The sequence below is a fragment of the Myodes glareolus genome, chromosome 14 (genome assembly GCF_982192425.1).
Source record: "Myodes glareolus chromosome 14, mMyoGla1.1, whole genome shotgun sequence".
Taxonomy (NCBI): domain Eukaryota; kingdom Metazoa; phylum Chordata; class Mammalia; order Rodentia; family Cricetidae; genus Myodes; species Myodes glareolus.
Window position 1 is genome coordinate 40,452,918 of NC_142039.1, and position 9,979 is coordinate 40,462,896.

The following is a 9,979-nucleotide window of genomic DNA, read 5'->3' on the forward strand; positions in this document are numbered from 1 at the left end:
ATCGTTTGGGCTGCTGCAACAGCTCAAGATCAGCCTGTGCTGCTAACTGAATGTTACAGGTAAAGAAATACCATTTTATGCTAGGCACCTATCTTGGCACCACAGACTTTTGTCTCTGACTTCAGTACTGGAAAGATAAGTTGCCAGTAACCATGATTCAGTGACCCCTTACCCAAAACTGTGATGATATTTCTTGTTACTATATGAATAATTGCCTTTTTTTTGGTCTTTGTAAGTTGCTTATCCAGATACCCAGTGAGTGTTTTAAGTACCTTAACCACTTAAACATGGCAGAGCAGACCACTTTTTTCTTGCTGGGGTAAATACTGAAGATCTTCTTCTGGTTTTACCACTTAAAAGCCTTTCCCCGTATCCCTCCTTAATGACATGCCTGGTATTTGGCTTTAAGGCTATCACCCTGCTAGTTGCTAATTCATAAATCTTTTAACTATAATTGGATTGAGTCTATGATCTTCTTCTGCAGGTCACAAAATCGATAGCATGACATAACAAACATTATTTTTCACCTCTAGAATTCATTAGGGCAAAGTGTTTACAATATACATACCTTTAAGCCATAGAAAATAGATGAAGAATATAATTTTTTCACTTTATGGTGAGCATTCAAGACATTAGGAACACGGAAGTCTCTGCTGAATAGAACATAGGGCTGAAATCAACATAACCATGTTCTAAAAATGTGTTAGTATTTAGTGCAAAAGAATCTGTGTCATTATGATTCCTGTGTAGAAGAAAATAAAATCTACCCAGTAGAAGAAAAGGAAGCAGGTCATCAGAATGAGAATGCTAGCGGTAGCTCTGATTTCTGGAGGGGAATTGTGTGCACACCTGGAGCTGTGAAGGTAGAGGACGCGCTTGTGATGCTCATACAGACGGAGAGCCATGGACCCGCTGCTCCAGCCCATCAGACTCTGAAAGATGTTTTTTTCTTTTTGTTCTTTTGTTTTGGTTTTGATTGGGAGTATTTTGATTACTGCTTCTATTTAACTGGGTTAAGATATCTGTTTACATTGTTCATTTGATCTTAATTTAACCATACTTTATTGCATATGTCAAGAGTTTTATTGATGTCTTCTAGGTTTTCCAGTTTGGTGGAATACAGACTTTTATAGTATATTCTTATGATTCTCTGGATTTTGTTGCTATCTTTTGTAATGTCTCTCTTTTCACTTCTAATTTTATTAACTAAATACTCTCTTTTTATATTTTGGTTATTTAGTTTATAGTTGGTCAATGTTGTTGATTTTTTTCTAAAGAATCAACTGTTTTTTAAATCGATTTTTTTATATTTGTTTCTGTATCATTAATGTCAGCACTGAGTCTGATTATTTCTTTCTCTCTACTGTTTGGGATGTTATTTCTTCCTCTTCTAGAGCTTCAGGGGTGTCACTTCTGTGAGATCTCTTCAGACATTAAGTGTTCCTCTCATGGTCCTCTAGAGCTGACTTAGTCCTAATAACAGTTGAATCTGTTTTTACTATGGACAGTTTTCCTTTCTTCTTTAACTACGATTGACAGTTTTATTAGATACCATTGTCTGGGCTGACATTTCTGTTCTTTCGAAATTTGCATAACATTGTTTCAAATCCTTCTGTCTTTCCTACTCTCCATAGAAATCTCAGTTGCTATTTTGATGAGTCTACCTTTATAAATGACTCCATCTATCTGTGTGCAGCTTTGACTATTATATTTTGTTCTGAACATTTTGCATTTTGAATATTATATGACATTGAATCTTTATTTTTTGTACTATTTAATATTTTGCATACTTCTTTACACCCTGATAAGTATATCCCTCCTTAAATTAGGGAAGTTTCCTTCTATGATGTTTTTGTTGGCTTAAAATGTTTTCTATGCCTCTGAATTGGGTCTCTTATCTTTCTACACCTATGAAGTATGTGTTTGCTCTTTCTATACTGACCCAGAATTTACTCTTTTTTTATTTTGCTGATTTAACATTTTCTTTGACTGAATGATCCAGTTCCTCACCTTGTGTTTGAGATGTGATATTTTATATTCCACTGACAATGCTTGCAGGATACCTCAGACACAACTGCTCTACAATTGACAGCCACAGCCCATGGAGAAGAGTTGGGTTTCCAAAAGTCACAGCCCTGACTCCAGCAAAGCACTGGCTCCAGTGTCAGACAGGTCTGGCCAAGTCTGTTACTGGATACAGACTTACACAGAGCCAAAGTTTTCTTCATCCTTCATCAGGACCTCTGAGATAGAGTTGGGTCAACCTGCCTCCACACAGCAGAATGCAGCTTACTGGCCTGATCTTGATTCCTCCCTCAGTTTCCTGTTTTATATAACACAGAACTATGCACCACCCAACGTGGGTGAATATCAATCATTAATCAAGGAAATGACCCACTATCTTGCCTAGAGTCCAATTGTCATAGTGCATATTATGCTTAACATTTAACTACTGTGCTAAGGAAATATGTAAAACAAAATTGGGTTTTAGCTTGTAGGACCACAGCTTGTACCAGCTGTTTGTGCCCTGTCAGCTTTCTTTACTTTTCCTGGGTTATTAAGGGTTATCATTGTAATTGTGTAGTCTTCTAAAACTTTTACCAAAAAATGCCATACATGCAAAACAGCATGTCACAACACTAAAGGCTATTTCTGCTTTTGTAAAAACAAACCTGCTTGCTCAAGATAACCAAGGCAATCGCAAGATGTTTGTTTGCTAAGTTGAGCCCCTACTTGCAAATAGAGAGGATAAATGCTCAACATGAACCCAGAGTGCAGTCTTGTGTGTTTTGCCTTTATAAACTCCTGGCTAAGAAAGTTGGTTGCTACATCTTGAGAGTTCTGAATCTGAGGAGCAGTCCTGGTGTCGGTCTGCTCAGAAGTGGGGAACGAATATCTAAATAGGTCAGACTAGTGAATCTATGAATGACCACAGACCCATAACACGATTTGATGTAGGCATTTTCTCAGTTGAGGTTCCTCTTCCCAAAAGACTGTAGCTTGTCTAAACTTCATAAGAAACTGAAGAACACACTGGCATTCCCTGCCCTATTTGCAGACAGCTGTTCCATGAAAGAAGAGTGTCTTTTCCCCCCAGCAAATGTTTCCTGCTTATGTCTCCCTGGCAAGAGGACCTTGTGAGTGTGCTAAGTTTAGTAAGTTTCTTCTGGCTCATGTGTCTTCTTGCCACATCCAGAGGAAATAATTCAATATGAAGGAAATAGCTATGCAGCAATGCCCCATGATGCAATCTGTTGGGTTACTTTCACATCAGGAGTGATGACTGGATTTTGAGCACGAACCTTACGTGGACTATCAAAACCCACATAGCACATTTGGAGGAGAATTTATCTCTTGTGTTTTTCCATTTATTTTGTGACCATCGTTCATGACATATGCATTTTATTATTTATTGATTTATCCTTTGATATTTACTTAGCACTTTTAGTAAGAGCACCAAGTTATGACCAGAGCAGGCCTCTGTGCTGCAGAGAGTTTGTTACTCTCACTGGCCACCTCCACTGGGCCCTGTAACCTGGAACCAGATGAGAGACATCTGACTTTTCTCCCTCTATTTTCTCTCATGCACATTGTTCCCGGGGTAGCCAGAGCACATCATATACAGGAATACATTGCAGATTCAATGAGCTGGGGTACAACCAGCAGATGTTCAAGATGTTCAAGAATCATTTTCTAAAGGTATTACTGTATGTTCTTGTGTCTGTTTTTCACTCAGTTCTCTGTGATAATACATTTGTCGTGTTTTGAATCCAGGACTGGAAATAGAAAGAAGAAATAAAGTGAGAGAGAGAGAGAGAGAGAGAGAGAGAGAGAGAGAGAGAGAGAGAAGGAAGAAGAAGAAGAAGAAGAAGAAGAAGAAGAAGAAGAAGAAGAAGAAGAAGAAAGAGGAGGAGGAGGAAGAGGAGAGAAGAGAAGTGAAGAGAAGAGAGAAAAAGAGAAGAGAGAAAAAGAAGAAAAGGGAAGGAGGAAGGCAGGAAGGAATGAAGGAAGAAAAAAAAAGAAGGCAAAAGTGTTTCTGCTTAAAAGGCTAAGAGTCCCAGAAATGAAAGTTTACAGATTCCCACTGGTATGCAGGGATGATGTTCATACACTGGAGATTGTGAAGAATAAGTGCATTTACACCTGGTCCAAGGGTCATGTGGTTCACGTGTCCTCTCCCTCCCTGGCCTGGGTGAAAGGAGAAGTGTCCAGCACCGTGGATCCAGTGCAGTGCTGCAGAGGACTCTTCATTGACTGAGGAGAGGTTTGGGGAGGGCAGTTAACATGATAGAAATGATTCACTTTGCCAGTCAGGAGATTTCTGGCCAGCTAGGGGCACTGATCCTGTAAGAGAAGATCCAGCGGAGGGGTAAGTGTGCTCCTGACCTGAAGCAGAACCCCAGCAAGGGAACACAGAATTTCTCCGCCACCCTTATCTCCCTGGTCATTCTGCAGGGGCAGCTTCCCCCTGCTAAGCCCTCTTTCCTCTATCCCATTCCAGCTTTCACCCAGAAAACCCTTCCCTTTCTCCCTCCCTTTTTTGGGGCCATAAAATCCCCCAGCCCAACCTGTGTGGGTGCCAGGATGGAGTGGTGAGTACAACTGGGCAGGAGGAAGTTCCTTTGCTTTAATAGCCTGCCTGCAGCAAGGTAGGACTTCAGTCAGGGAGATTTATGGCCAGCAAGGGACACTGATCCTGTAGCAGAAGATCCAGCAGAGGGAAGATCCATCAGACAGCAAGGTCCCTGGACAACAAGGGAACCTAACCTTGTAACATAAGATTCATTGGAGAGCATCTGAAGGAAGAAATGGGCAGGCGCCAAGGCAAGAATTCCTCGAACAATCTGAAAAACAACATGAAAACACCAGATCCCGGCGATCTTACAACAGAAGGACTTGAACACCCTTTTCCAGAAAAAATGGAAAACAGGGTCATTATGAAAGAAATAGAGTCCCTTAAACAGGGTATGAATAACTCACTTAAAGAGATGGAAGAGAAGTATAACAAAAAGATTGAAGAAATGAGTAAATCCATAAATGACACCCTAGGAAACCAAGAAAAAACAATCAAACAGGTAATGGAAACAGTTCAAGAATTGAAAACTGAAATGGAGGCAATGAAGAAAACACAAACCGAGGGCCCGGCTGGATATGGAAAATCTAGGTAAACTAACAGAGACTTCAGAAACAAGCATAACCAATAAAATACAAGAGATGAAGAACGAATCTCATATTCTGAAGACACCATAGAAAAAATAAACGCTCTGATCAAAGAAAACAGTAAATCCAACAAATTCTCATCACAAAACATTCAGGAAATGTGGGACACAATAAAGAAAAAACCAACCCTAAGAATAGTAGGGGTAGAAGAAGGAGAAGAATTGCAGATCAAAAGCCCAGAAAATATATTCAACAAAATTATAGAAGAAAACTTTCCCAACCTAAAGAACGATATTCCTATGAAGGTTCAAGAAGCATACAGAACACTACATAGACTTGATAAAAAAAAATCCCCTCGTCATATAATAATCGAAACACAAAACATTCAGATTAAAGAAAGAATATTAAGAGCTGCAAAGGAAAAAGGTCAAGTAACTTATAAAGATAAATCTATCAGACTTAACTGGACTTCTCTATGGAAACCATGAAAGCCAGAAGGTCCTGGATCGAGGTACTGCAGAAACTAAGAGACCATGGATACAAGCCCAGTCAAGGTATCATTCACTATCAACAGAGAAAACAAAATATTCCAGGATAAAAACAAATTTAAACAATACGTAGCTACAAATCCAGCCTTACAGAAAGTGTTATTAGGAAAATCACAACCCAAGGAATCCAACATTGCCAACACTGCCTACAATAACTCAGACATCTAGCGACCCTTCACAAGCACAACTCAAAGAAGGGAAACACACACACTCTACTACCCAAAAAAAAAGAGAAAAAAGAAAATAACCGGAGTCAACAATTATTGGGTATTAATATCACTTAATATCAATGGACTCAATTCATGTATAAAAAGGCACAGACTTAGAGATTGGTTACGAAAACAGGATCCAACATTCTGCTATTTACAAGAAACACAACTCAACCACAAAGACAGGCGCCTACTCAGAGTAAAGGGTTAGGAAAAGGTTTTCCAAACAAACGGACCTAAGAAACAAGCCAGTGTGGCCATTCTAATTTCTAACAAAATTGACTTCAAACTAAAATCAATCAGAAGAGATGGAGATGGACATTTCATACTCATAAGAGGAACAATTCATCAGGAGGAAGTCTCAATCCTGAATATCTATGCCCCTAATATAAAGCCACCCACTTATGTAAAAGAAACACTTCTAGAACTCAAGGCAGTAATCAAGCCACACACACTAATAGTAGGAGACTTCAACACACCTCTCTCACCAATGGGCAGGTCAATCAGACAGAAACCTAACAGAGAAATAGGAGAATTATTGGAGGTATTGAATCAAATGGACTTAACAGACATCTATAGAAGATTTCAACCAAATAGGAAAGAATATACCTTCTTCTCTGCAGCTAATGAAACCTTTTCGAAAATTGACCACATACTCAGTAACAAAGCAAACTTCCACAGATACAAAAAAATATTAGTAACCACCTGTGTCTTGTCAGATCACCATGGATTAAATTTAGAATTCAACAACAATGCTACACACAGGAAGCCAAAAAACTCATGGAAGCTGAACAGTCAACTACTGAATCACCCCTGGGTCAAGGAAGAAATAAAGAAAGAAATTAAACTCTTCCTTGAATTTAATGACAATAAAGACACAGCATACTCAAACCTATGGGACACTATGAAAGCAGTGCTAAGAGGAAAATTCATAGCACTAAGTGCCCAATTAAAGAAAAGGGAGAAAGCACACATTGGAGATTTAACAGCACACCTGAAAGCTCTAGAAAAAAAAGAAGCAGATTCACCCAGGAGGCATAGAAGACTGGAAATAATCAAACTGAGGGCTGAAATCAACAAAATAGAAAGACAAAAAAACAACCCAAAGAATCAATGAAACTAAAAGCTGGTTCTTGGAGAAAATCATCAAGATTGACAAACACCTATCCAAACTAATCAAATGGCAGATAGAGAACATGCAAATCAGTAAGATCAGAAATGAAAAGGGGGACATAACCACAGACACAGAGAAAATTCAGAGAATCATTAGATCTTACTATGAAAGTTTATATGCCACAAGTTGGAAAATGTAAAAGAAATGGACATTTTTTTAGATAAGTACCATATACCAAAGTTGAACCAAGAACAGGTGAACAATCTAAATAGACTTGTTAGTCACGAAGAATTAGAAGCTGTTATCAAAAATCTCCCTACCAAAAGAAGCCCAGGACCAGATGGTTTCAATGCAGAATTCTACCAGAACTTCCAGGAAGAGCTAATACTTATACTCCTTAATGTATTTCACAATATAGAAACAGAAGAGTCATTGCCAAAATCGTTTTATGAAGCTACAGTTACCCTGATACCAAAACCACACAAAAACACAACCAAGAAAGAGAATTACAGGCCAATCCCACTCATGAACATCGATGCAAAAATTCTCCATAAAATCCTGGCAAACCGAATCCAAGAACACATTAGAAAAATTATCCATTATGATCAAGTCGGCTTCATCCCAGAGATGCAGGGCTGGTTCAACATACGCAAATCTATCAATGTAATCCATCATATAAATAAACTGAAAGAAAAAAACCATATGATCATTTCATTGGATACTGAAAAAGCATTTGACAAGATTCAACACCCATTTATGATAAAGGTGTTGGAGACACTGGGGATACAGGGATCACACCTAAATATAATAAAAGCAATATACAGCAAGCCGACAGCTAACATCAAATTGAATGGAGAGAAACTCAAAGCCTTTCCACTAAAATCAGGAACACGATAAGGCTGTCCACTCTCTCCATACCTCTTCAATATAGTGCTTGAAGTTCTAGCAATAGCAATAAGACAACATAAGGGGATCAAGGGCATTCGAATTGGAAAGGATGAAGTTAAATTTTCGTTATTTGCTGACGATATGATAGTGTACATAAGCGACCCTAAAAACTCTACCAAAAAGCTCCTACAGCTGATAAACACCTTTAGTAATGTGGCAGGTTACAAGATCAACTCCAAAAAATCAGTTACCCTCCTATACACAAAGGATAAAGAACCAGAAAGGGAACCTGTAGAAGAATGAAAATAGATCCATATCTATCACCATGCACAAAACTCAAGTCCAAATGGATTAAAGACATCAACATTAATCTGACCACATTGAACCTGATAGAAGAGAAAGTGGACAATAGTCTACAAGACATAGGTACAGGAGACCACTTCCTAGGTAGAAACCCCAGTAGCACAGACAATAAAAGAAACAATGAATAAATGGGACCTCCTGAAACTGAGAAGCTTCTGTAAAGCTAAGGACACTGTCACTAATACAAAAAGGCTACCTTCTGACTGGGAGAAGATCTTCACCAATCCCTCATCTGACAAAGGTCAGATCTCCAAAATGTATAAAGAACTCATGAAACTAGACACTAAAACTTTAATTAACCCAATTAAAAAATGGGGTACTGAACTGAACAGAGAATTCTCAAGAGAAGAAGTTCGAATGGCCAAAAGACACTTAAGGTCATGCTCAACCTCCTTAGTGATCAGGGAAATGCAAATCAAAACAACTTTGAGATACCATCTTACACCTATCAGAATAGCTAAACTCAAAAACACCGATGATTGCCTATGCTGGAGAGAATGTGGAGTGAGGGGAACACTCATCCATTGTTGGTGGGAATGCAAATTTGTGCAGCCACTGTGGAAATCAGTGTGGTGGTTTCTCAGGAAACTGGGAGTCAACCTCCCTCAAGACCTAGCAATTCCACCCTTGGGAATATACCCAAGAGATGACCTATCATACTACAAAAGCATTTGTTCAACTTTGTTCATAGCAGCACTATTTGTAATAGCCAGAACCTGCAAACAACCTAGGTGCCCCTCAATAGAAGAATGGTTAAAAAAGGTGTGGAACATATACACATTAGAGTTTTACTCAGCGGTAAAAAAACAATGACATCTTGAATTTTGCATGCAAATGGATGGAAATAGAAAACGCTTTAGTGAGTGAGGTAACCCAGACCCAAAAAGAGGAATATGGTATGTACTCACTCATAAGTGGATTCTAGCCATAGTTAAAGGTCTTTGAGTCTATAATTAGTGATCCTAGAGAGGCTAAATAAGAAGGTGAACCTGAAGAAAATCATATAGCTATCCTCCTGGATGTTAGAAGTAGACAAGATTGCCAGGGAAACTTGGGTGCACGGGGTGTGGGGGGTGGAAGTAAGGGAAGATGGTTAGGGAGTGGGGAGAAGGGGAGGATTGGGGATGACTTGGGGGAATGGGAGGGGGGAAGGAGGAAGGATGACTTTGTGAGCAGGGAAGTTTATATCTCAACTAAGGGAGCCATTTTAGGGTTTGCAAGAGACTTGATTCTGGAGGGGATCCCAGGTCCAAGGAGAGGTCCCCAGATTGTTCTCTGGGCAGCAGAGGAGAGGTGCCTGAACTGGCCTGGACCCATAAGCATACTGATGAATATTTTGCATGTCACCACAGAACCTTCATATGGCAAAGGATGGAGATAGAGACAGAGACACATATTGGAACAGTGGACTTAACTCCCTAGGTCCAAATGAGAAGCAGAGGGAGGGAGATCGTGAGCATCGAAAGCAGAACCAGAGGGAACTTTCATCCGATGATGGATGGAGATAGAGACAGAGACCCACATTGGAGCATTGGACTGAGCCCCCAAGGTCCAAATGAAGAGCAGAAGGAAGGAGAACATGAAAAAGGAAGTCAGGACCGCGAAGGGTGCATTCACCCACTGATACAAGGGGACTGATCGAATGAGAGCGCACCAAAGCCAGCTGGACTGGGACTGAACGAGCATGTGATCAAACT